This window comes from Dasypus novemcinctus, chromosome 28 (genome assembly GCF_030445035.2).
Source record: "Dasypus novemcinctus isolate mDasNov1 chromosome 28, mDasNov1.1.hap2, whole genome shotgun sequence".
NCBI classification, from domain to species: Eukaryota; Metazoa; Chordata; class Mammalia; order Cingulata; family Dasypodidae; genus Dasypus; species Dasypus novemcinctus.
The window spans coordinates 14,416,831-14,444,321 of record NC_080700.1 but is presented as its reverse complement, the minus strand read 5'-3'; the positions used below and the strand labels follow the sequence as shown (position 1 = coordinate 14,444,321).

Here is a 27,491-nt window from a genome sequence, read left to right as displayed (position 1 = left end):
CTCTTGAGAGCATAGGCAGTGGAGGACAGGTCAGTACGTCAAGCTCTCAATGCTGGTGCAAGTAACTATGAATCTTGTTCTGCAAGGAGTGAAGCTTGGGGTTGCCATGAGTCCCTAGGGGTGGGGGAGGGGAGGAACTGAGTAGATGGAACATGGGGCATTTTGCAGGCAATGGAAGTATTCTACATGATCTTTTTTCTTCTTTTTATTTTTTGTTCTTTTATTAATTTTCTCTATATGGTCTTGCAATGATGGATACAGGCATGTTAAAATTCATCAAATTTATGTAAGTGTATGGTCTAATACGTAAATCATAAAAATGTAAATCACTGACAATGTTTAATAAGAATGTTTCAATATTTGTACATCAGTTGTAACAAATGTACCATAAAATGTTATTAAAAGGGGAAACGGGAAGAGGGGGAGAATGTTGGGTATATGGGAATACAGTCTATTCTGTACATAACTTCTCTGGTAACCTAAAGCTTCTTTGAAGATAAAATGCTCAATTCATACTTGTTAAATAACAGTGATAAACAGAGGCCCTTTCCTCAACAAGAAAGTTTCCCTGAGTAATTCATGAGCACAACCACCAATGTACTGACAGTTGTGTCCTCTCAGTCCCTCCTAGGGACACACTGGAGAAGCTTCCTAATGTCAGGCAAAAGAGGAAAACCCATGCAATCCTTAGGTAAGATTTCCTTTCTTTGCTTGAAATACTTACGTTGCTTTCTTGTTTTTGTGTTTTCAGTCAAGATTTGAATACATCATGTAGATCATAGAATTTAGGTACCATCCTCTTGTGTGTGTAGTATGTGCATATGTGTGTGTGAGTGGAATCTCTTATTAGCTGATTTCTGGTTCTAAGGGCATCCAATGTTGGTAGTACCAGATTGGAAAGTGTATGGCAGAAGGACTTTTGATTGGTAACAATTTTCCTCTTTCAATTAGAAATGTTGTAATTGTCAACCGGAATGGACTTGAAATAAAATTCCTCAATACTCAGGTTTCTTCTAATCTTGCTTTTGTGCTCTATGACACAACCACTGTTTTCCATCTGGTTTTCTGGAGCAACAAAGAGAGCAAAAAATCCATGCGAACAATACCCACCATGATACAATACTCACAGTGATTTTTTTTCCTTCACAACGGGTGGCCTCAAGTACAAGAGGAAATTCTGGTATCTCTCTGGCTGAGGAAGGAAATCCAAATGACTGTGATGGGGTTTCCTTGTTGGCTTTAGTGAGGATAGCGCATTGATAACATTTCCCATGTGGGAGTGAGGATTATGGATGTGGCGAGAGAAACTGATTTTCAGGAAAAGATCTTTGGTCACATTACTACAGTTCCTGGAATCAGCTGTGTTCCCTTGGGGGGGTCTAGCTTACCATAAATTGGAGTTGTGCTTTGTCAAGGCGTAAATCTATGTCACGGGATTGTGCATGTTTGTGTGTGTATGTGTGCTACTATGTATTTATCCTAAACATAGGTCTTATTCACACAGGACAATTGCCACTGTCAACTATGTCAAGAATATAATCTTACCACTGCCAAGTTTACATATAGAACTCATTCAGTCATTATCACAGTCATATGTAGTGGGTTTGTTTATTACACACACAACTGAGATGGAGGATCCCAGGCATGGAGACAAATATTTCCAATCTCATGTCGAAGAGGCCTAACATGTACCCCATCAAGTAACCTCAGTGTTGATACAATGAGACTACCCTTAAACTGTGAAATGGGAATATTAGATACTGAACAAGGGAGATCTAGCATCTGTGCATACTGTTGAAATTTCCCAAGCCTACAGTTTCCAAATACGGCCCAACATTGTAAGGTAAGCTAAAGAGTCAAACCACTTATTGCAACTTCCACATGCCTTGATTTCAATCTGATAGGTGTTTTATGTAAACATAAAATGACAAGATTTTCTTGAAACCCGACTTTAATTCACATGTGTCCACTAGGCAACTTATGAATAAGGGGATCAAAAATTTAAACTGTAAATAAAGTATTAATAATGTTCCTGTCTTTGACTGTAAGTCACCAACAGCTCTTTCAATTGTGAATGATTTTCCCAGGTCTTTGTCTTAAGGATAAAGAGTGAAAAATTGTTTCTTAGTCAAAAAGCTACTACCCATGACACCAGTCCATCAGTAGCATGAAAATCACTATCTGCCCAAGAAGAGGGAGCATGGGAAGATATCACCGAGGAACTGCCCTACAGTTGGTAATATGGAAATGCAATCATGTCGATTCAAGAATAATGACTGCAGTTTATTCAGTCCCATATGTAGGGAAAATCCATAAAATGCCTAAGCCATTTTCTTCTTTTACATGTGAACATTTTAATTTACTAAGTAAATCAGAAGTGCCATAATCACAGAAATAAGGACGCATTTATAACTCAAGATTGGTTCACATCTAATAGTGGACAGTGTTTCAACCCAAAGTGTGGACATTAGTCTATTTCTGAACATTAGATGAAATACACTCCTCTTGTGGCAGCCTGATATTATTTATGAATTCCAAAATGAGATATTGATCATGGTTGTAAACTGGTCTGTTCTAGTGGGCATGATACCCCTCTGATTATATTAAATTAGAAGGTTTCACTTTTACTTTATTAAATCAAGATTAGGCAGATGTTCATTCAGGGAGAAGATAGAAAAAGATGCAGAGACGAATACAGAGATAAGCCTGATAGTTTGGAGCTAAAGAGAAGAGAGCAGCTGAGAAGCCCTGAGAGCTCAGCCTCATGCCAACCTACAGCTGGGAAGTGAGGAAGCTGGGATGATGGAGCCTTAAGGGAAGAAGGAAGACTGGACCCTTGTAGACATGCCCACCATCTTGTTTCAACATGTGGCAAATGACTTTGGGTAACAAAGTACCTCTTATAGTACCTTGAGAGGGACACTTTAGGGCCTTCTGACTATATGCTTCTACCCCAAATAAATACCCTTTATAAAAGCAACAGATACCTGATATTTTGCATCAGCACCACTTTGGCTAATACCCCTGAAATAATGCGTCCATATTTTGAAAAAATTAACACTTTATTCAGAGCAGTTTTAGATTCACATGAAAATGAATACTTTAGATAGTTCTAAAGTTCCTACATCTTCCCCTCCCATCTTTCCCCTCCTTGCTCAGCATACTGCATCAGTTGTTTAGTTTGTACAATTACAGTGCCGATTTCAATACATCCCTATGAAGGCTCAATATCTGTTGAAAAGCTCTGCAGGGAAAAAGACTTGGCCCAGTGGTTAGGGCGTCCGTCTACCACATGGGAGGTCCGCAGTTCAAACCCCAGGCCTCCTTGACCCGTGTGGAGCTGGCCCATGCGCAGTGCTGATGTGCACAAGGAGTGCCGCACCACGCAGGGGTGTCCCCCGCGTAGGGGAGCCCCACGCGCAAGGAGTGCACCCTGTAAGGAGAGCCGCCCAGCACGAAAGAAGGTGCAGCCTGCCCAGGAATGGCGCCGTCCACACTTCCCGTGCCGCTGATGACAACAGAAGCAGACAAAGAAACAAGATGCAGCAAACAGACACAGAGAACAGACAACTGGAGGGGAGGGGTAATTAAATAAATAAATAAATAAATCTTTTTAAAAAAGAAAGAAAGAAAAGCTCTGCAGGCTCTGACCAAGGTATATTGTCTCATATTGTGGAAAACAGTGAAGCAGTCCCTCAAAAAACGAAATATAGAGTAACCATATGACCAGCAATCTAACAAATCTATATAAAGACATATATACACATAGATATATAAAATAACTATGTATTGAAAAATCGACTGAGATACTTGCAAACCAATGTTTACAGCAGCATTATTCACAATAGCCAATGGTCAAAACTATGCAAGTGTCCACCAACAGATGAATGAATACCAAAAGAAAAAGTGCTATATCCATATAAGGGAATTCAGCCATAGAAAGTAATAGAAGTTCTGAGATGTCCTACTACATGGATGATTCAATATGATTATACTGAGTCAAATTAGATGATACAAAAGACAAAGAGTGTATGATTCTGCATATGTAAAACATCTAGGAAAAGAAAACAGAGAAGGAAGGAGATTAAGGATTATTAATAGGAATTAAGGGGAAAGGGCAATGAGAGTAATACCTATAGATAAGAGTGTCCGTTTCAGGTAATGAAGAAATTTTGGAGATTAAAGGTGATGTTAAAGATTGTTAACATAATTGATGCCAATGAGTTAATTGTACCAATAAAAATGGCTAAAATGGGAATTTTCTTTACAGATATGTCAACTTATAAAATTTAACAAAACCTTATAAAATACATGTGACAGGCAAATCCATAATGAACTTAATGTCAAGGAGATACAGGAAATTTAGTTGGGCTGCAAAATGGGCAGAAGGGTATGGGCTCTATGTGAGTCAGTGTGTAATTTAGAACCATTATTAGATGAACTATTTCACATTAATTTAGATTGCCTTTAGCTACAAAGCCAAGGACTCTACTTCTGATAATTTTCCGGTTTTCACTAGTCTTTCTCACACAGAGGAAGTCTGAGTAACATCACATGTATGCTTTCTAACCAAACAGCCCTGATCACTATAGGCTCTTGTCCTAGTTAAAGTTCCCCAGGTAATGTATGAACTGCAACCAGTGCACTGACAGCTACTGTTTCCCTCAGGCTCCCATCAAAGACCTGATGGAGGGGCCTCCTAGTGACAGGGAGATGAGGAGACTGCCTCTAATGCTGAGGTAAGGCCACCTGTTTTTGTCTAAGACAGAAATCTTTCTTTCTCACATTCCTTTTCACATTGAGTACAGATCTTGCTCCATGTTGTACCTACAGTCACAAGCTGCTGTTTTATGGAAGGAAGAACTGAAAAGGAGAATCCTATGAACAGATCCCTGACACAAGAGGGCTTTAAAAATGTCAACATCTGACTGTCCCACTGTTAAAGGCCGAAGATGGAGAGTCAGTAAGTCAGTGAATAAACACACCTGGTGGAGAAAAGGAAGACTGATGGAAAAATACACTGTTACTAAGTGATCATTTTTAAATGGTAAGATATCAATATTTTCATATCTATAATTATTATTTTTACCACAAAGATGAGTGAGTAGATGTAATAGAATGCATTGCCTGCAACTGAATTGATTCCACCAAAAAAACCTTGCATTTAATCAAGTAGAAATTCCTGTAGTATATTTGGTTAATGCAGAGTCAGTTTATTCAGATTCATTGAGGCTGAATTCATTGGCGATGTAAAGAAGACACCAGCGGAGGGGGCAAGATGGCGGCTGAGTGAACATCCCTGTTAGAGTCTTCTGCAGGGAATCCGCTGGGCGGCGTTGGAGACTCTTTGGGACCGGATTGTTTCGGGATTTTTGCTGGTCCGGAGGTGTCTGGACATCGATTTGGAGGGAAGGTAACAGAGAGGATTCGTCTGTGAAATATACACGGAGATCCCAGCTACCTGTAGAGGATTCCCTTCTTGGGTGGGCGGAGACGAGGCATCTAGCCCCGCTCGGTGGGGCTGAGCCAGGCCGGGCCGCAGCGGCGGACGCCGGAGCCGGGCCGCGCTGCGCCGGCGGTGAGCGGGGCCGGGCGGGGCCGAGCCAGGCCGAGCCGGGCCGCGGTAGCGTTTGGAGCCGGGCGGGGCCTGTTCAGGCCCCGGCCGCGGGCCGCGGTAGCGTTTGGAGCCGGGCGGGGCCGGTGCAGGCCCCGGCCGCGGGCCGCGGTAGCGCTTGGAGCCGGGCGGGGCCGGTGCAGGCCCCGGCCTCGGGCCGCGGTAGCGCTTGGAGCCGGGCGGGGCCGGTGCAGGCCCCGGCCGCGGGCCGCGGTAGCGCTTGGAGCCGGGCGGGGCCGATGCAGGCCCCGGCCGCGGGCCGCGGTAGCGCTTGGAGCCGGGCGGGGCCGGTGCAGGCCCCGGCCGCGGGCCGCGGTAGCGCTTGGAGCCGGGCGGGGCCGGTGCAGGCCGCGGCGGGTACGGAGCCGGGCAGGGCCGGTCCAGGCCGCGGTGGCGGGAGGTGGACGCCGGAGCCGGCTGGGCCGCTGTAGCGAGCGGAGCTGGGCGGAGCCAGGCCAGGCCAAGGCGGTGTGAGGAGCCGGGCAGAGCCGGTCCAAGCCTCCGCGGCGGGCGGAGCCGGGCCTGCGGAGGGGTTTCTGTTTTTTTTGTTTGTTTGTTTGTTTGTTTGTTTGTTTGTTTGTTTTTAATTTTACTTAATTTTTTTTTTTTTTTTTTTTTTTTTTGAGCATCTGCAGTACTGGGGAGTTCGTGGGCCCTGGGCGGCCTATTGGGGGTTTGTGGGAAGGGAGGTGCTTGCAGACCCATTTGGGCAGACAGACGGGGGGTTTTAGGGCAAAGCAGGGGGAAGTTGTTGTTTTAGATAGTGTTGCAATTGTGACACATGTGTACCTGTATCTCTCTTCTCCCTATCCGTTCCCCACCGTTTGCCCATCCTCTTTTTCTTTCTTCCTTTCTTCTTGCCTTTCTTTTTTCTTTATTATAATTAGTTTGTTTTTTTTTTTTTTTTCGGTTTTCTCTTTCCCTCTTGTCCCTCATCTTCCACTTATTTTTACTTTAATTCAAGTATACAATAGGTGCTACAGGGAACACCTCACATTTGCTGGGTTTTCCCATCCTCCACTGCCTCATTTCTGTGTGAACTGATTTAGGCTACCTACACTATCCCCCTTCCCCTGCATCTTGATATCCGCTATCATCTACTGTCTCTCCTATATTCCACCCCCCACCTCCCGTTCTTTGATCCACAAAGTGTCTAACTCTTAATTTCTAATACCTTTGTTCTGTTTTCTGTCTATTATCCACTCTTGAAACTATTACCTTTCTTTTCTTTTTCCCTCTCTCATGAAAACAATAGCTGTGTAGTTCATACCATATTCCTCCCAAATTCAGTCATCAACTTCATAAAAGGTACTCTACCTACAGCTATAACTCTATACAATCTACATGAATCTAACCTCCATCCTTCCAGATCTCATATTCCTGCTTTATTAACATACATCACCAATACAACTTTACACTTTTCCCTTGCTTACACAATTGCCTTTCCCCAACACTAATACTTTCCTCTAAAGTGAACTTAACCAACAACAAGTAACTAGAATAAGAAGAAAAAAGTGACAAAGAGAAGATATAACACCTGTGCAAAAATAACAACTAATTAACCTCCAAGAGCAGACAAAGAAGCTAAGGAACTGATTAAATTCGTCAAAATAAAGAGATGACCAGAAAGCAACAAAAATCTACGAACCAAACCAATAATCAGGAAAACATGGCTGAATCCAATCAACAAACCAATAATCACGAAGGGGAGCAAAACTTGGCACAAGCAATGAAAGATCTCAGAACATTTATCACCGACAAATTTGATGCAGTAATGAAAGAGGTTAACAACATGAAGACATCACTTGGAGGGGAAATTGCAGACATACGCAAAAACATAACAGATATGATGGGAATGAACACCACAGTTCAAGAAATCAAAAATACACTTGCAGCAAATATCAGCAGACTAGAAGAGACAGAGCAGAGAATTAGTGATGTGGAAGACAGTACATCAGAAATCAAACAGATAGTAGAAGGGGTCAATAAGAAGATAGAAAAAATCCAATTAGGATTTAGGGACCTGAATGACAATGCAAAACGCTCAAACATACGTATTATAGGCATTCCAGAAGGTGAAGAGAAGGGAAAGGGGTCAGAAAGAGTGTTGCAGGAAATAATGGCTGAAAACTTCCCAAATCTACTGAAAGAGACAGATGTACATATCCAAGAAGCACAGCGCACTCCACAAGTCATAAACCCCAACAGGCCCACCCCAAGACATATACTTGTCAAATTATCCAATGCTCAAGACAAAGAGAAAATCCTAAAAGCAGCAAGAGAAAAGAAAACCATCACATACAAGGGAAGCTCAATTAGATTAAGTGCTGATTTCTCTTCTGAAACCATGGAGGCAAGAAGACAGTGGTATGATATAGTCAAGGTACTAAAGGAAAAAAATTTCCAACCAAGAATACTCTATCCAGCTAAACTAGCATTCAAACATGATGGAGAGTTCAAAATATTCGCAGACAAACAGAAACTGAAAGAGTATACCAACAAGAAACCTCCCCTTCAAGAAATTCTAAAGGGAGTTCTGCAGGAAGAAAGGAAAAAACAGGAAAGGCAAAGTTGGAGGAGAGTATAAGACCAACAACAACAACAAAAAAGACAAAAAAAAATATACAAACAAAATATGACAAACACAAATCCAATCAAAATATGGCTAACACAAATAATTCCTTGATAGTAATAACACTGAATGTCAATGGATTAAACTCACCTATCAAAAGATTCAGACTGGGACACTGGATAAGGAAATATGACCCATCCATATGCTGTCTACAAGAGACACATCTTAGACCCAGAGACGCATGGAGATTGAAAGTGAAAGGCTGGAAAACAATCATACAAGCTAACAATAACCAAAAAAAGGCAGGCGTAGCTATATTAATATCAGACAAAATAGACTTTAAATGTGAAACAATTGTGAGAGACAAAGAAGGATACTACATTTTAGTCAAAGGGAAAATCTGTCAAGAAGATCGAACAATCATAAATATCTATGCCCCTAACAAGGGTGCCTCTAAATACGTCAGGCAAACGCTGGAAAAACTAAGTGAAAGAATAGATACATCTACAATTATAGTGGGGGATTTTAATACACCACTATCAACTCTGGACAGAACATCTCAAAAGAGAATCACCAAAGAAACAAAACATCTGAATAGTATATTAGAGGAGCTCGATCTAATAGACATATATAGATCGCTACACCCAAACACAGCAGGATATACATTTTTCTCAAGCGCACATGGATCATTCTCCAAGATAGATCATATGCTAGGCCACAAAGAAAGGCTGAACGAATTCAGAAAGATTGAAATCATACAAAACATTATCTCTGACCACAGTGGAGTCAAGCTGGAGATTTGCAAGGGACAGAAGCCCAGACTTCACACCACGATTTGGAAATCAAACAGCACACTCTTAGAAAAACAGTGGGTAAAAGAGGAAATCTCAAAAGAAATCAATGACTACCTTGAAACAAATGATAATGATAACACAACATACCAAAATTTATGGGATGCAGCAAAAGCAGTACTGAGAGGGAAGTTTATAGCCATAAATTCATATATCAAAAAAGAAGAAAGAGCAAAAATCGAAGAACTAACTGCACATTTGAAGGAATTAGAAAAACAACAACAAAGTAACCCAACAGGAAGAAGAAGGAAGGAAATAACAAAGATAAGAGCAGAACTAAATGAAATAGAAAATAAGAAAGCACTTGAACAGATAAACAAGACCAAGAGCTGGTTTTTTGAGAAGATTAACAAAATTGACAAACCTTTAGCAACACTAACAAAGAAAAAAAGAGAGAAGATGCAAATACACAAAATAAGAAATGAGAAAGGCGATATCACCACTGACCCCACAGAAATAAAGACTATCATAAGAGGATATTTTGAAAAACTATATTCCAACAAAAATGACAATCTAGAGGAAATGGACAAATTCCTAGAAACACATAAACAGCCCATATTGACAAAAGAAGAAATTGATGATCTTAACAAACCAATCACAAGCAGAGAGATAGAATCAGTTATTAAAAATCTCCCAACTAAGAAGAGCCCAGGGCCAGATGGCTTCACAGGTGAATTCTATAAAACATTCCGGAAAGAACTGACACCAATCCTGCTGAAACTATTCCAAACCATCGAAACAGAAAGAACATTACCCAACTCCTTCTATGATGCCAACATTACCCTAGTACCAAAGCCAAACAAAGACATCACAAGAAAGGAAAATTACAGACCAATTTCTCTAATGAACCTAGACGCAAAAATACTTAACAAAATACTTGCTAATCGTATTCAACAACACATTAAACGAATTATACACCACGACCAAGTGGGATTCATCCCAGGTATGCAAGGATGGTTCAACATAAGAAAATCAATCAACGTAATACACCATATAAACAGATTGAAGGAAAAAAATCACATGATTATATCTATTGATGCAGAAAAAGCATTTGACAAAATACAGCACCCTTTCTTGATAAAAACACTCCAAATGATTGGAATACAAGGAAATTTTTTGAACATGATAAAGAGTATATATGAAAAACCTAAAGCCAATATTGTTTACAATGGAGAAATCCTAGACTCCTTCCCTCTAAACTCAGGAACAAGACAAGGATGCCCACCTTCGCCGCTCCTATTTAACATTGTCTTAGAAGTACTTGCTCGAGCACTGAGGCAAGAACCAGAAATAAAAGGCATTCAAATTGGAAAGGAAGAAGTCAAAATTTCATTATTTGCAGATGACATGATCCTATACATAGAAAACCCTGAGAGATCTACAACGAAGATTCTAGAACTCATAAATGAGTTTAGTAAAGTCGTAGGTTATAAGATCAATGCGCAAAAATCAGTAGCATTTCTGTACACCAATAATGAGCAAGATCAGGAGGAAATCAAGAAACAAATACCATTCACAATAGTAAATAAAAAAATCAAATACTTAGGAATAAATTTAACTAAAGAGGTAAAGAACTTATACACTGAGAACTATACAAGATTGTTCAAGGAAATCAAAGAAGACCTAAATAAATGGAAGATTATTCCTTGTTCATGGATAGGAAGACTGAATATTATTAAGATGTCTATCCTACCAAAATTGATCTACACATTCAATGCAATCCCAATAAAAATCAATGCAGCCTTCTTTAAGGAACTAGAAAAACTAACTATGAAATTTATTTGGAAAGGAAAGAGACCCCGAATAGCCAAAGATATACTGAAAAAGAAAAACGAAATTGGAGGAATCACATTACCTGACTTCAAAACATACTATAAAGCTACGGTGGTGAAAACAACATGGTATTGGCATAAGGAGAGACATATAGACCAATGGAATCGAATTGAAAGCTCTGATATAGAACCTCACATATACAACCACATAATATTCGATAAAGCCACCAAACCCTCTCAACTGGGAGAGAGTGGCCTATTCAACAAATGGTGTCTGGAGAACTGGATAGCCATATGTAGAAGAATGAAAGAGGATTACCATCTCACACCTTATACAAAGATCAACTCAAGATGGATCAAAGACCTAAATATAAGAGCCAAGACCATAAAAACCTTAGAAAGCAGTGTAGGGAAACATCTACAGGACCTTGTAATAGGTAATGGATTTATGAATATCTCACCAAAAGCACGAGCAGCAAAAGAACTAATAGATAAATGGGACTTCCTCAAAATTAAAGCCTTCTGCACCTCAAAGGAGTTTGTCAAGAAAGTAAAAAGGGAGCCCACACAGTGGGAGAAAATATTTGGCAATCATATATCTGATAAGAAACTTATAACTTGCATATATAAAGAACTCCTACATCTTGAAAATAAAAAGATAAACAATCCATTTAAAAAATGGGAAAAAGACTTAAACAGACACATCTCCGAAGAAGAAATACAAATGGCAAGAAAGCACATGAAAAAATGTTCCAAATCTCTAGCTATCAGGGAAATGCAAATCAAAACCACAATGAGATACCACCTTACACCCATAAGATTGGCAGCTATGAAAAAAACAGAAGAATACAAGTGCTGGAGAGGATGTGAAGGAAGGGGAACACTCATCCACTGCTGGTGGGAATGCAGAAGGATCCAACCATTCTGGAGGACAGTATGGCGCTTTCTCAAAAAACTAGCCATAGATTTGCCATATGACCCAGCAATACCACTGCTGGGAATATACCCAGCAGAACTGAAAACAAGAACACAAACCAATATATGTACACCAATGTTCATAGCAGCATTGTTCACTATTGCCAAAAGTTGGAATCAACCCAAATGCCCATCAACAGACGAGTGGATCAATAAAATGTGGTATATACACACAATGGAATACTACTCGGCTGTAAGAACAAACACACTACAAACACATGTGATAACATGGATGAATCTTGAGAACCTTATGTTGAGTGAAGCAACCCAGACATTGAAGGACAAATACTACATGACCTCAATGATATGAAATAAACAAGCTGCCCTAGATAGCAAGAGACTGAACGATAGGCTTGCAGGAAATCGGAGGGTGGAGGAAGGATATGAGCCGATGTCTGCAGGGGTGGAATTTAAGACGAGATGGTGGTAAGTATGAACACAAAGAAGAGATAAAAGGGGGGCAAGGGGTTGCCTTTGCTTGGGGCTTTGCGGGTTTGAGGGTGGCTGGGGAGGGACGGGTGGGTAACGTTGCCCAAAAGTGGGGGGAGGGAGGGGTAGCATACGAACCAGGAGAGGGTCAGGTATTGGTGGAGAGTAAAATGCCGAGAAAATCATATCAAAATATAATAAAGAGGGTTACCTGTTTAGAATGCTCGGAGGGGAGGGTCTGATGCAGGACGGGCTCCTGGGGAATGTCTAAATGCTCATTCTGCCAGAGTGGGTGACACCATGGGGTAGAAACCCAAGTAGTGAGAGTGGGGGTGGACCCACATCCTAGGGAGGACTAATGCCACCAAATAGAGGGAACTCTATCCCTCGAGAGAAAGGGTGGCTCCCAGGGCATTGGGGCAGATGAGCAAGTTAGGCCCTAAACACTATTTCATCTATCTCTGGAAGTGGCTCCTCAGGAAACAGAGGTTGACTGTCACTGTGGGCACCAAGGTGGAAGGGAAAATGGACGTTAAATGTGTGGAACCAAAGTAAACGGGGGGCAAGGGAGGAGTTCCTTGAGAGTACACAAGGATGGATATAAAACATGTAATATTACACCATAACATATAGGAGACGACAGACTGATAATGTAAACCATAATGTAAAACATAGGAGAACTAAAAATGTAAAGAACTGTGTATCCTAAAGTATGCACCATAATGTAAACACAGATGTCACCTTGTTAGAAAGCTAATGTCTCAGACTCTGTACATCACTTTAAGTAAATATGATATGAATAGGGCGTAAGAGTATCACTGTGGAAGGGAAAAGGTTTTCTGGTGGATGTGTGGGAGTGCTGTATATTATATATATACATTGCTGTGGTCTAGGACTCCTGTGAAGAAAAGCTGAATAATTAGGGGGGGGGGGGGGGGAAAAAAAAAAAAGAAAAAAATAGGATGTGGAATTTTTTCAAGTCAACATTCTTTATCTAAGTTCTTTATCTAACTTTATCCAAGTTCTTTATCTATCCTTTAAACTCATCGCTATATGCCATTCCCTAGTAAGGGACCATGACATTATATTGGGCTTCAAATTTCGGGGAGTTCTGGATCACAGAGTGTTTCAACAATGGCAATGGAGGGATACTGGTATGGGATACCAATGACAGGTGATATATGACTGACAGGGAGCTGTACAGAACATATGTCCAGGGTGCATGGTAATGTTTGGATATACTCATAGTGGCAACAATTAAAAACCACAGTAGGGGGGGTACTGGGTTCCTGGCCAGTGGTGCTCTGTCGTGGTCCCTAGGGGAGCAGCGACAGTCTCCCAGGTACAGTGGTGGGGACCGGGAGGGAGTGAGGGTTCAACAGTGAGCCCCTGATACTAATGACTATGCTTGTGAGCTGATAAACCCAAAATAATAACAAGGCCTAGAGCAACTTTGTGCCTGGGAATTTCCTTCTGTCAGCCTTCATGTTACTCAAATGTGGCCAGTCTCGAAGCCAAACTCAGCATGTAAATGCAATGCCTTCCCCCCAGCGTGGGACATGACACCCGGGGATGAGCCTCCCTGGCAACGAGGGACCACTATCAACTACCAACTGATGATGCAACTGGAAAATGACCTTATACGGAAGGTTCAATGTGGATCAGCAGAATATCCATGTCTACATAAAATACCATGACTTTAAAATGCTGTTTGACCTAAAGTAAGGGGGAAATGGAAAGGAGAAATGAGTTTATATGGCTACGAGTTTCTAAAAAAGAGTCTGGAGGCTGGCAGAAGGTTTGCCCTCATGCACAACTGAGCAGAGTCAGAGAGACAGATAAAGCAGATACAACCCCCAGATATTGGTTCCTTTGAGGGCTAAAGAGACCCATGGGAGTTATGGTCATGGCCGATGGGGTTAACTACCAGGGCAGATGGCCCCTCTTTGGAAATGGTGTTTATGTGTGATGAATCTGGACTCAGATGGGATCTCCCTTCATAAGACTTTCATGCTAATGTGCTGGAGGTGCAGTTAATGTTGGGGTTTAAGATATATTTAGGGGATTTGAATCTCTGGACTGACAATGTGATAGCCAGATCCTGAGCCTCAACAGACTCCAGCACCTACAATCTGATTTATTGGACTTACCACACTCAGCTAAGATGGAGGTGAAGAAGGACAACCATCACACCATGGAGGCTAGAGTGATTACAACTGAAAATGGGAGGATTGCATCCAGCATCCAGGTGGAATCTGAGCCTCCTCTTGACATAAAGGTGCAATGGACACAACCAATCCAGTGTCCACATAGAAGAGGTGGCATTGGATTGGGAAAAGTGGACATAATGGACAAAGGGTATGGGGAAAGGCAGGAAGAGATGAGAGGTGGAGGCGTCTTCGGGACATGGAGCTGCCCTGGATGGTGCTTCAGAGGTAATCACCGGACATTGTAAATCCTCACAGGGCCTACATGATGGAATAGAGGAGAGTATGGGCCATGATGTGAACCAATGTATATGAGGTGCAGAGGTGCCCAAAGATGTACTTACCAAATCCAATGGATGTGTCATGATGATGGGAACGAGTGTTGTTGGGGGGGGGGAGAGGGGGGGTGGGGGGGTGGGGTTGAATGGGACCTCACATATATATTTTTAATGTAATATTATTACAAAGTCAATAAAAAATAAAAAAATTAAAAAAAAAAAAAAAAAAAAAAAGAAGACACCAGCAAGGACTTCCAAGAAGATGGCAGAGTAGAAAGACAGGGCACTCTCTCATTCTCCAGAAAAGTAGCTGGAGGACAGGTTGAAATGGACTGGGAAAAGATCTTTGAGGCACTGGGAGAGCAGGAAAACACCACCAGAGGAATAGAGACAGCTGCTTAGACACAGAAGAAGCCATGAGGAGAGGACAGAGCTGTTTGCCTGATATTCTACGGCTGACCTTGTGAAGAGAGGCAGAGCTTAGAGAGCCTCACAGCCTAGAGATGACCTTGTGGTGAAAACAGAGGAGCTGATCCTGGAAATGAACCACAACAGGAGAGGAATCCAAGAAGCCTGAACCTTTGCAGACATCAGCAGCCACCTTGCTCCAATACATGGTAAAAGACATTGGTGAGGGAAGTAATTTATACTTTATCACCTGGTAAATAAGCTTCTACCCCAAATAAATACCCTTTACAAAGGCTATTTTGCCTCAGCACTTCTGTGGCTGACTAAGACACTGGGTCCAGAGCCCAGTTTTGAGCAACTAACAGGGACAAGCCTAATGACCCAGGTTGAAACAAGAATCAAAGAGCAGCAATAACACACAGACTCCAGCCACCAAATCCCATGAAAAGGGAAAGAAATTGAGCATCTGAGTAACCTGCATCCTAATCAGATGCCTAACGTGAGCAAAAATTTACAAGCCAGACTAAGAAAATAGAAAACATGGCCCAGGAAAAGGAATACGTCAAAGCACCAAAAGACACACAGAACTTGAGAGAACTAATTAACAAAATGTGTGCAAATTCTGAAATGAAATTAATGTCATGAAAAAAATATATGGCTAAAGAAATGAATGACATCAAGAAGATACTGAACAAGCACAAAGAAAAATGTGAATTCTGACATAAAAAAGTAACAGAGCTAATGGGAACGAAAGACACAATAAGTGAGGTAAAAAAAACTCATTAAAGGCATAAAATAGCAAACCTGAAATGATAGAAGAAAGAATAAGTGATACAGAAGACAGAGCAGCTAAAACTCAAGAGAGAAAAGAATGCAAAAAAATGAGCAAGGGCTCAAGGAGTTGAATGACAATGCAAAAAGCAACAACATTCATGTTATAAGAGTTCCAGAAGGAGAAGAGAAGGGAAAAAGGGGAATAAAGAGTATTTGAGGAAACAACAGCTGAAAATTTACCAACTCTCATGAAAGAAATGAACCTACATTTCTAAGAAGCCCACCATATCCCAATCAGAATAAATGCAAGTAGACCTATTCCAAGACACTACTACTCAGAAGGTCAAATGTCAGAGATAAAGAGAAAATTCTGAGAGCAGTAAGGGAGAAGGGTACCATCACTTACAAGGAACACCCAGTAAGACTTAGTACAGCTGCCTCATGAGAAACCATGGCGGCAAGGAGACAGCAGTATGATACAACTGGGATACTGAAAGAGAAAAACTGCCAGCCAAGAATCCTGCATCCAGCAAAACCGCCCTTCACATATGAAGGTGGGTATAAAATATTCACCAGCAAGGAGAAACTAAGACAGTTCGTAATAAAGAATCCATCTTAAAGGATATATTAGAGGAAGCCTAGAACCTCAAAGAAAATGACAGGAGAGAGAGGCTTGGGAGAGAGAATAGAAGAAAGAATAGTAGAAAGGATAACCAAGAAAGTAAAAAGACAGACCAAAATCTGATGTGGCATAGGATGACCAAAGAAGAAAATGGTGGAAATAAACAATGCATTTATAGTAATATCATTGAATGTGAATGGATTAAACTCACCAATCAAAAGATGTACGCTGACAGGATGTATTAAAGAAAAAGCATAGCCATCTATAAGCTCCTTATCAGAGACACACCTTAGACCCAGGGACACAAACTGCCTGAAAGTGAAAGGTTCAAAAAAGATACTCCATGCAAATAGTAACCAAAAAAGAGCAGGGGTAGCTATACTAATATTGGACAAAACAGACTATAATGCAAAAAAGTTATAAGAGATACAGAAGGACATTGAATTTTAATAAAAGGGACAACCAAACAGGAAGATATAACAGCATAAGTATCTATGCACCTAACCAAGGTGCCCCAAAATATAGGAAACAAACTCTGGGAAAAGTGAAGGGAGAAATAGGCACCTCTACTATAATCATTGGAGACTTCAACACACCTCTCACATCATTAGATAGAATTAGACAGAAGATCAACAAGGAAATAGAGAACTTAAACAATATGAGTTAGACTTAACAGACATACAGAAAATGCAGCATTCAAACTCAGTGGGTTATACATTCTTTGTACATGCCCATGGATCCTTCCCCAGGACAGACTACATGTTAGGGCACAACACAGCTCTCAATAAATATAAAACGATTGAAATTATACAAAGCACATTCTCAGATGCTCATAAGGGAATGAAACTGAAAATCAGTAACAGACAGAATAAAGGTGAATTCGCAAATGTGTGTGGAGGCTAAACAACACACTCCTAAATAACCAGTGGGTCAAAGAAGAAATTGCAAGTGAAATCAGTAAATGTATTCAGAAAAATGAAAACGAGATCACAACTTTTCAAAACTAATGGTACACAGCAAAGGCAGTCTTGAGAAGGAAATTTATAGACCAAAAAGCCTATAGTAAAAAAGAAGAAAGAGCTAAACTCAAAGAATTAACTGAACAACAAGAGAAACTAGAAAAAGAACAGCAAACCAATCCTCAAAGCAAGCAAAAAAAATAATTAAAATTAGTGGAGAAATAAATTAAATTGAGAAGAAAGAAAAAACTAGAGAAAATCAAAATCAAAAACTGGTTCTTTGAGATCAGTAAAATTCACAAACCCCTAACAAGATTAACAAAGAAAAAAAAAAGGAAGCAAACAAATACAATTGGGAATGAAAGGGGAGAAGTTATGACTGACGCCACAGTACTAAAAAGGATCATAAGAGGATATTCTGCGAAAGTGTATGCCAACAAATTAGACAACCTAGATGAAATGGGCAACTTCCTAGAAATGCACAACCAACATCATACTACAGGAAATAAAAGAACTTGAACCAATCACATTTAAAGTCACTGAATCTATCTTCAAAATCTCCCAACAAAGAAACTCCAGGACCATGTGGCTTCACAGATAAATTCTACCAAATATTTCAAAAAGAACTAACACCAATACTGTTTAAACTCTTCCACAAAGTTGAAGAGGTGGGAAAATAACCCAACAATGTTTATGAAACTAACATCAACATAATACCAGAACCAAATAAAGACACTGTAAGGAAAAGAAAATTACAGACCATTCTCTCTAACGAATATTGATGCAAAAATTCTCAACAAAATATTTATAAATCGAATCCAGCAGCATATCAAAGGACTTATACATCACAACCAAGTGCGATTTATTCCTGGTAGGCAAGGCTGGTTCAACATAAGAAAATCAATTAATGTAATATACCACATGAACGAACTGAAGGAGAAAAACCCACATGATCATCTCAATTCAGCTAGAAAAAGCATTTGAGAAAACCCAGCATCCTTTCTTATAAAAATATTTCAAAAGAGATGAATAGAAGGAAAGTTCCTTAAAATGATGAAATGCACACATGAAAAACCCACATCTAATATCATAACCAGTGGGGAAAGCTTTCCCTCTAAGACTGGGAACAAGACAAGAATGCCCATTAGCACCACTGTTATTCAACATTGTAACAGAACTGCTATGTAGAACAATAAAAGGAGAAAAAAAATTAAAGGCATCCAAATAAGAAAAGAGGATGACAAGATCTTATATTTAGAAAATTTTGAAAGGTCTACATCCAAAGCTACTGGAACTAATAAATGAGTTCAGCACAGTGACAGGCAGCAAGACTGACACAGAGAAATGAGTAATGTTTTTGTTTTTATACATTAGTATTGCACAATTTGAGGAGGAAATCAGGGGAAAATTCCATTTCCAATAAGACAAATTTCTAGGAGTCAATTTAACAAAAGAAGTACTTGACTATCATGGAGAAAATTACAAAACTATGCTAAAAGAAATTTTAAAAGACCGAAACAATTGGAAAGACATTCCATGTACATGGACTGGAAAACTAAATGTCACGAAGGTGTGAATCCTACCAAAACTGATTTATAGATTCACGGTAATACGAATCAAAATTCCAAGAGTCTACTTTACAGAAATAGAAAAGACAATTACCAAACCATTTCAAAGGGAAAGAGCATGTGAATATACAAAAGTATTCTAAAAAAGAAGAGTGACATAGGAGGAATTTCACTGCCTGATGTGAAACATATTACAAAGCTAGAGTGGACAAATCAGCATGAAAATACCATAAAGAGACACAATGATCAGTGGAATTGAATTCATTAAAGAAATAAACCCTCATCTATCTCTATGGTCAGCTAGTTTTTTGACAAGCTTACCAAGTCTGTGTTACTGGGAAAAAAACAGACTCTTCAGCAAATGCTGCTGGGAGAACTGGTTATCTAGAACCAAAAGAATTAAAGAGGACCCCTATCTCACTCTCTGTACAAGAACAAACTTGGGAAGCGGACTTGGCCCAATGGATAGGGCATCCGTCTACCACATGGGAGGTCCATGGTTCAAACCGTGGGCCTCCTTGACCCATATTGAGTTGGCCCTCACACTCGCTGCGCGTAAGGAGTGCCATGCCATTCAGGGGTGTCCCCCGCATAGGGGAGCCCCATGCGCAAGGAGTGCATCCCATAAGGAGAGCCACCCAGCACGAAAGAAAGTGCAGCCTGCCCAGGAATGGCACCACGCACACAGGGAGCTGACGCAGCAAGATGAGGCAACAAAAAGAAACACAGATTCCCATGCCACTGACAACAACAGAGGCGGACAAAAAGAACATGCAGCAAATGGACACAGAGAACAGACAACTGGTGGGAGAAGGGGAGAGAAATAAATAAAATAAATCTTAAAAAAAAATAAAATAAAAACTCAAAATGGATCAAAGACCTAAATATAAAAGCAAATACCATAAAACTACTAGAAGAAAAAGCAGGGAAACATCTAAAGACTTTGTGGTACATGGTAGTTTCTTGGACCTCACACCCAAAGCACAAACAACAAAAGAAAAATTACATAAATGGGACCTCCTGAAAATTTGAAACTTTTGCACCTCCCAGGACTTTGTGAAAAGGGTAAAAAGGCAGCTGACTCAATGGGAGAAAATATTTAGAAATCTACATGTTTCATAAGGGTTCAATATTCAGAATATGCAGAGATATGCTACAATTCAACAATAAAAAGACAAATTACCCAATTAAAAAATGGGCAAAGACATGAATAGACATTTGTCCGAAGAAGAAATACAAATGGAAAAAAACACATGAAAAAATATTCGACCTCATTAATGATTAGGGAAATGCATATGGAAACAACGAGATAGAATTTCAGAACTATCACAATGGCCACTAGTAAAAAGTCAGAGAACTACAAGTGTTGGAGAGGATGTGGAGAGAGAGGAACACTTATTCACTGTTGATAAGAACACAGAATGGTACAGCCACTGTAGAGGACTGTTTTGCAGTTCCTAAAGAAGCGGAATAACAGGGAAGTAAAGATGGTCAACCACCACACTAGGGAACTGAGAGTGCCTACAACTCCAAGCAGGAGAATCACATCCATCACTCATATGGGATCTAAGCCTCCTCTCGATATAGAGGTGGAGTGGACATCACCAACCCAGGGTCCATAGGATGGAGCAATAAAATATGGATTAGAGTGAACTCACCTGTATTCTACTATAGAAATACAGTGACTCTAGCAATGGAAGAAATTTTATCATTGATGTGGAGACAGTGGCCACAGAAGTTGCTGAAGGCAGGTAAAGGGAAGAAGAGATATGATGTGGGAGCATTGTGGGGACTTGGAGTTGTCCTAAATGATATGGGAGGGACAGATGTAGGACATTACAGATCCTGCCATAACTCTGTGAATGTACTGGGGAGAGTGTAAACTACAATGTAATCTATAATCCATGAGGTGCAGCAGTGTCCCAAAAAGTATTCACAAAATGCAATGAATGTGCTATAAGGATGAAAGAGATTGTTGATGTGGGAGGAGTGGGTGGGTGGGGTGTGGGGTATGTGGGAAACTCTTATAATTTTTAATGTAACATTTTTTGTGACAATAGAAAATAATTTTAATTAAAAAAAAAAGAAATTGAATATAGATTTGCCACATGACCCTGCAACACTACTACTGGGTATATACCCCAGAAGAACTGAGAGCAGTGACATGAATAGACATCTGCACACCTACATTCATAGTGGCATTATTCACAATTGCCAAAAGCTGGAAACAACCCAGGTGTCTATCAGCTAATGAATGGATAAACAAAAAATGGATAAACAAATGAGACAATATTATGCAGTGGTAAGAAGAAATGAAGTCGTAAACCATGTGACAACATGGATTAACCCGGAGAACAGTATGGTCAGTGAAGCAAGCGAGACACAACTGGACAAATGCAGGAAGCCTGCATTACTATGATCTAAATGTATTGTGTAAGATAATATATGATTCCATTTACATAAAATACAAAAATATATTAATTTATAGAGAAAAAAAAGTATTTGTGTAAAATAAGCCAGAAATGGGATCTGTTGACAGCAGGGGAAGCATGGAGAGATTAAGAGGTGATGAATTCTTACTTGTTTTTAATTTCTTATTATTATTACTGAAATAATGAAAATGTTCTAATGATGAATGAGGTGATCAATGCACAACTATGTGATTGTACTGAATACCACTGTTCGACCACTGTGGATAAATTGTATGCTTTTGAAAAAAAAACAACAAAAAAAGGCAAGTGGCACTTAAAAATGGGAAAATATGTGAATAAACATTTACCAAAGAAGCAGCATTTGATTCTTTTCATCACTAGGAAAATACAGGTTAAAATCTGCTACACATACTAGAATGGTTAAAATCAAGAGACATAATACAAACTGTTAGGGAAGATGTGGAAAAACTGGAGCCCTTGTACATTTCTGGTGAGAATGCAAAATGGTGCTGCCACTTTGGGAAAAATTTTGTCAGTTTCTTAAAAATATAAGCTTACCATAATTCTTGCTAATTCCACTCCAAGAAATTTATCCAAGACAAATGAAATTGTGTCTGTCGATTCCTAGGGCAAGTGCATAGCAGTCAAAACTGGGAAAAAAAATACGAATGTCTATTAGTTGCTGCATGGATAACAAAAGGTGGTACATCCACAAACAGATCTGCACCTTTATCTAATTTTAGGCACCCTGAACCTCCCTGGCACCAAGGGATTACTATCACTACCAGCTGCTGATTAAACTAGGAAAAAAACCTTGAATAAAAGGGAGAAATGGTAAAGACAAATGAGTTCACATGGCTAAGAGACTTCAAATGAGTTGGGAGTTCATCAGAAGGTTCGCACTTACTCATGTCTCAGCAGAATCTCAGAGACAGCGAAAGTAGATACAACCGTAGGTCCTGGTGCTCCTGAGGGCTACGGAGACACACAGGTTCTACGGTCATGACAGCTGGGTCTGAAGTTGAGTGTCTTGCCAGGGGGCCTTACTTTGGAATTTGTGCTCCCGAGTGTGATGGAGTTGGACTCAGATGTGGCCTCTCTACACATGCCTCCTCTGTCACTTTGACTGAACCTGTGGTTGGTGCTGGGGTTGGTGTATGCTTAGGAGACTTGAACCTCTGTGCTGTCCACGTACCAGCTGGGCCCTGAGCCTCATCAGAGTTGCAACACCTACTCTCCGGTTTGTTGCACTTACCCAGGTCAGTTGACGGGGAAGTTGAGAATGGTCAACAACCACACCAGGGAACAAAGAGTATCTACAACTGCAAACAGAAGAATAGCATCCATCAGCCATGTGGGATCTAACCCCCTCTCAATTTAGATGTGGAGTGGACATTGCCATCCCAGGGTCCACAGGATGGAGGAATATATTAAGAATTGGAGTGGACTTGCTGGTGTCCTTCTATGTACCTGTTGTGACTCTACAAATGGAAGAAAATATATCACTGACAGAGAGACGATGGCCACGGGAGTTGCTGAGGGCAGGGAGAGGGAGGAAGAGGTGTGATGTGGGGCATTCATTGGGTTATTCACCAAATGCAATGAATGTTTCTTACTGATGAAAGGGGATGAGAATGTGGGAGGAGAAGGGTACGGGGGTGGAGTGCAATATATGGGAAACTCTTATGTTTCTGAATGTAACATTTTGTGTGATCTATTTATCTTTAAAAAAGCCAATAAAAATTATTTAAAATAAAAAGCCATGTGTGGAATATGAATATGGATAAAACTGCATATATGACTCTTTTCTTTGAAATTAAACAAATGTATGTTAATGCTACAAAATATTAATATCATGTCACTTATGTTAAGTAAAAGAAACCTTACACAAAGTACTACAGACTGTATGACTTAATTTACATAAGATGTAAATCAGATTATAAAGATGAAGCTGGATCAGTGGTTATGCAGGGCTGGGGAAGGACAGCTGAGGGGCATGGGTATTTTCTCTTTAGAGTACTGAAGATGTCTTCAAATTTTTGTTGTGATGAATGCACAATATTGTGATTATACCATAAGCCCTGATTATACACTTCGGAGAGATCATATGGTATGTAACCACTACCAAAAGGAAAAGAGTATCCCTGGGACCATGGGGAGCTCTGAGGGAAGCCAAGGCTGAAGCTGTCCTGGGCCTCCAGTGCAGCCACAGCCAGGAGGGGACAGGATGGGAGTGGGTCCCTAGAACCCAGAGCTCACATGCCCTGTGTACTCCCAGAAAGCAGAATGCAGTAAAACAGGGGAGGAAGACAGAAAATGAGACTCAAGAGACTTACCAGGGCTTTGACCCAAAGAATGCAAACACCTAAGAAGAGGAGAAGCCCACACCTGCAGACTTCTGGGGTCTGATACACACTTTTAGTTGCAACTGTTGTGATCCCTGTAAAATGCCCAGGCTGGACACAAACCTGCACCTGTACACCACTCCCGGGAGGGGTCCCCATTCACTGTGCTCCCTACAGGCACATACCAGGTGTCAGTCATGCTCCCCTGGGCCTTCCCAGGAGCCCGTTCCCTGGGAGTGATCAATTCCCCTCAGCAGTAACCCCTTTAAGAGCCACTGCTGCAGGCCAGTCCCTGAGCCTGACTTTTCCAGGTGGGAGAAGAAAGCCAGGCAGCCTCCGCCTGGCTCCAGAGGCAAATTTGAAGTGCATGGCCTGGGAAGGGGGTGCTGAAAGGGGAAGCACCCCAGGGACCTCAGAGGATCAGAAGGGCAGAGAGCGGGGCAAAAGGGGGGACCATGGTGGGGAGTGGTGGAAGGGGGGATGGAGAGGGGAATGCAAGGAGGGTGGGGGACTGTGGAGGGGGAGAAGGGACCATGGAGGGGGTGGAGGGACTGCAGTGGAGGAGGGGTCATGGGCTAGAAGGGCCATGGGGGCAGGAAAGAGAGGAGGCAGGAAGGAATGGGGGGGGGCAGGAGGGACTGTGAGGGGAGGAAAGACCATATAGGGGTGCAAGAGGGACCATGGGGGGCAGGGACTATGGGATGGAGAAGGGACCATATGGGAGAGGGTCCATAGGGGTGGAGGAGGGACTTTGGGGGAGCAGGAGGGACCATGGGGGTGAGAAGAAACTCTGGCAGGGAGGTACCATGGGGAGGCAGGAGTGAAAGTGAGAGTGGAGAGACCATGGGGGGGTAGGAAGGACAGTGGGGGACAGGAGGGGACATGGGGAACAGGAGGAGGGAAGGGGGGACAGGAGAGACCATGGGAGTGAGGAGGGACTGTGGGATGACAGGAGGGACAGTGGGGGGGGACCTTTGGGTGGAGGAGGAACTGTGGGGGTCCAGGAGGGACTGTAGGGGGCAGGAGGGACCATGGGGATGGAGGATCTTGGAAAGGAGGGACCCTGGGAGAGGAGGAGGGACTTTGGAAAGGCAGGAGGGACCGTGGGGGTGAAGAGGGTCCATGGGGGAAGGGACGTAGGGTGAGGAGGGACCCTGGAGGACAGGAGGAACCTTGAGGGGTCAGGAATCTTGGGGAGCAGGAGGAGCAGTAGGGGGGGCAGGAGGGGCCAGAAAAGATGGGGGGTGTGGGCTCATGAGGGGGAATGTAGGGGGCAAGGAGGGACTTTGGAGGGGCAGGGATGGAGAGGGGAGCAGGACGACCTGTGGAGGGGAGAACCACTGGTGGGGACAGTGGGCCTGGGTGATCATGTGGGTGAGGGACAGTAGGCAGGGAGGAGGAACTTTGGGGAGCAGAGAGGACCATGGGGGCCTAGGAGGGCCCATATGCGGGGAGGGACGTTAGAACTGGGACAGGGATCATGCTGGGGCTGGCGAAACAGTGGGGGGGGGGCGAGGGAGCATGGGGAGAAGTGCGGGGGCAGGGACCTTGCAGGGACGGGACTGTGGGGGGAGAGAAAGGGACTGTGTGAAGGAGGGGCCATGGGGTTGGAGGAACCGTGGGGGAGGGACTTTCGGGGGGTGGGAGGGACAATGAGGGGGAGGAAGGGTCCTGGTGAGGACAGGAGGACCGTGGGGAGGGCGGCAGGAGGGGCCGTGGGGGGCGGAAAGGAGCTCGGTGGGAAGGAGGGACCATGGTGGGGAGCAGGAAGGAGCGTGGGGGAGGGTGGGCCGCCCTTCCCGTGGGCCGCGGGACCCTTATTCTGACACGGGCCCGCGCCGCAGGCCAGCCGGGCTGGGCCGGGACCCCGGACTGGACCCTGCGCCCCCCGCCCCGCGCCGCCCGCAGAAGCTGCGCCCCGCCCCGACGCCAAGTCGGGTCCCCAAACTTACTGCTACCGCGGGCCGGGGACACGGACGGGGTCCCGGGGCGCGGAGCCGAGCGCTCCCCGGAGCCCCGTACACCGGCCGACATGTCCCTCCTGCTCTCGGGGTCCCGGGCGGCACCCCCAGGACACGCCAGCAGGTCCTCGTGCGTTCCCTAAACACCACGGGCTCTTAAAGGAGCCGCCGCGCCGTAAACTGGGTGGGACTTGAGGGCCGGAGCTTCTGCGCCTGCGCCTGGGCCAATGAGGTCCCGCCCCGCTCCGGGTCTCCACGCCCCTAAGAGGGCGTGGCCCTACCCTTGGCGGACAGCGCCAGGCACCCAATCACATACTGCCCGACTTGCTTGCAGGACGTCACCTGTGCAAAAATCGAACAGTTATACATACCAATAACCATCAATCTGAGGAGGAAATCAATAAAAAAATATATCATTTATACTAGTAACTTAAAAAATCTCATAGCTAGGAATGAATTTAACTAATGATGTAAATGACATGCACAGAAAACTATACAACACTGTTTAAGGAAATCAAAGAAGATGTAAATAAATGGAAGAATAGTCCCTGTTTATGGATAGGAAGAATAAATATCATTAAGATGTCCATCCTACCCAAACTAATCTACAGATTTGATGCAATCCCAATGAAAAGCAACACAGCATTTTTTAGTGAATTGAAAAAAGTACCTATGAAATTTATTTGGACGAGCAAGGGGCCCTGAACAAAGACATATTGAAAAAGGAAAATAAAATCAGAGGAATCATGCTACCTGACTTTAAAACATACTACAAAGTTACAGTGGTCAAAACTGCATGTGTTGTCGCAAAGGCATACTGACCAATGGACCTGAATTGAGAGTTCTGATACAGATCCTCACATATACAGTCCCTGATGTTCGACAAGGCCACCAAGCCCTCTCAACTGAGAGAGAATGGCCACTTCAACAAATGGAGGTTGGAAAACTGGACATCCATATGCAAAAGAATGAGAGAGGAACACCAATTCAAACTTTACTCAAAAATCAACTCAAGATGGATCAAAGATCTAAATATAAAAGCCAAGGCCATAAAGACCTTGGAAGATAAGGTAAGGAAGCATATACAGGGCACTGTGATAGGAAATGGCTTCATGAGCTTCACATTCAAAATAGGAGAAGAAAAATAAAAAATAGTTGAAAGGGACCTCCACAGAATTAAAACCTTTTGCACCTCAAAGGAGTCTGTGAAGAAAGTGAAAAGACAGCCTACCCAATGAAAGAAAACATTTGGTAACCATATATCTGATAGGAGCCTAATATCCAGCATATGTAAAGAAATCCTTTACCTGAAAAACAGAGACAAACAACTCATTTAAAAAATGGGCAAGAGATTTGAACAGACACTTCTCCAAAGAAGTACAAATGGCTAAATAGTACATGAAAAGACACTCAACGTCACTAACTATTAGAGAAATGAAAATCAAAACTACAATGAGATACCATCTTACACCCAATAGACTGGCAGCTATTAAAAAACAAAGAACCACAAGTGGTGGAGAGGATGTGGAGGAATGGGAACCCTCATCCACTGCTGGTGGGAATGTAGAATGGTCAGGCATTGTGGAAGACAGATTGGCCATTCCTCAAAAAACTAACTACAGATCTGCCACATGACCCAGCAGTTCACTGCCGGGTATATACCCAGAAGAACTGAAAACAAGGACATGACCGATACATGCACACCAATGTTCGTAGTGGCATTA

At 42.3% G+C, this 27,491-nt stretch overlaps 1 long non-coding RNA gene across 1 annotated transcript; it reads right to left on the bottom strand.

Moving 5' to 3' along the window:
- Positions 1–22,019: 22,019 nt before the first annotated feature.
- On the bottom strand, positions 22,020–25,984 carry LOC131273010 (uncharacterized). The gene is made up of 3 exons (XR_009183877.2): positions 25,759–25,984; positions 22,717–22,783; positions 22,020–22,111 (listed from the first exon to the last, which is right to left on the bottom strand). It is a non-coding gene; the product is annotated as an uncharacterized lncRNA (long non-coding RNA).
- Positions 25,985–27,491: the final 1,507 nt, after the last annotated feature.